Source organism: Juglans microcarpa x Juglans regia, chromosome 5D (assembly GCF_004785595.1).
Source record: "Juglans microcarpa x Juglans regia isolate MS1-56 chromosome 5D, Jm3101_v1.0, whole genome shotgun sequence".
Lineage (NCBI taxonomy): Eukaryota > Viridiplantae > Streptophyta > Magnoliopsida > Fagales > Juglandaceae > Juglans > Juglans microcarpa x Juglans regia.
Window position 1 is genome coordinate 26,767,612 of NC_054602.1, and position 1,372 is coordinate 26,768,983.

Consider the following 1,372-nt stretch of genomic DNA (forward strand, 5'->3'; position numbering starts at 1 on the left):
CTTTGGGTTGCCGCTTCGTGGTAATTGGAAAGAGATAGTGTCCCTTTGGTTTTGTCAAGCATCTTACTTTTCTCAGGTTGGTACTATTGTGGGACTCATTCCTTCTCTTCTTTCTTGGCGTCTTTGGCATTGTAGATGTGTTGCTCGCATGGAAGGTCGTCTTGAGCCTTTTGATTTGGTTTGGCACTCGATTGTTCATGAGATTCGCTCAATCTGCCAGGGCATTCATAAAGTTTCGAAATGCTCTAGGCATGATTCTCAGATTTTACAATCCCTGTTTATCTCGCCTCTTGTTCCGCAGAGGGGATGCTTAAGGTTGGTGGCCTGGTGCAAACCCTCTCAGGGTCATTTTAAGTTAAACACTGACGATAGTAGTTTTGGGAATCATGGGTTGTCTGGGGCAGGTGGTATTATAAGATATGCTCATGGTAATTTACTTCATGCTTTTGTCGTTCCTCTTGGGGTTGGTTCGAATAATAGAGTGGAATTATTAGCTCTGTTGTATAGCCTTAAAGCTTGCAAAGCTCTGAGAATTGGCTATGTGGAAGTTGAACTTGATCACTAGTGGTGGTTTCGTGGTGGAAACAACGGCAATGTGGGATTTGGTATATTGAAGACTTTTGGGAGGAGATTCTTGGTCTTTTGGATTCGATGGTTTGCTCTGTTTGTCATGTTTTCAGAGAAGGTAATAAAGCTGCTGATTGGCTTGCTAAGTATGGTTCGCTTGGTCATCACATGGAGCAGCAAGTGATTGGGGAAGTGCCGAGGTTGCTGAGAGGTCTAATCCTCTTGGACAAGCTGGGTATTCCCTTATTGCGCTGTCGCTAATCTTTTTCTTGCTTTTGTTGTTGCTTTCTTCAGGCTTGTTTAGTTTTTTTCGAGTTTTGTTGGCTGTTTGGCTTAGGCTTGTTAGATTTTGTTTTGGTTTTTTGGTTTATTTTGTCACTTGGTTTTGGGTTAGTTTATAGCATTTATCATATAAGCCCCCAAGTGTAATGATGTTACCACGGTATTCATCCGCTATAAGTGAGGGCTAATTAATAAACTTGGGACGGGACTGATATGTGTGTGGCTACCAGCTCTTTATAAAAATAAAAATAAAAATGTTTTTTGAATGGTGAGGAACTTGGATGGGAGATAAATACTGATTTTCTGCATAGCATACATCTCATGTTTATCATTTATCATGCATATCTTATCTTTGTCCAAGTTGGTTGTTTAACTTTTCTTGTGGACCCACTATTATTCCCCCCAGAATGAAGAAATTGTGTCAGGACTAGTAGAGGGCGCACAAGTTGGACCACTGGATACAGATGGTTGAAGAGGAGCCAGACCTTGAGCGAAGACTAGATATGATTTTGATGCTCATAAG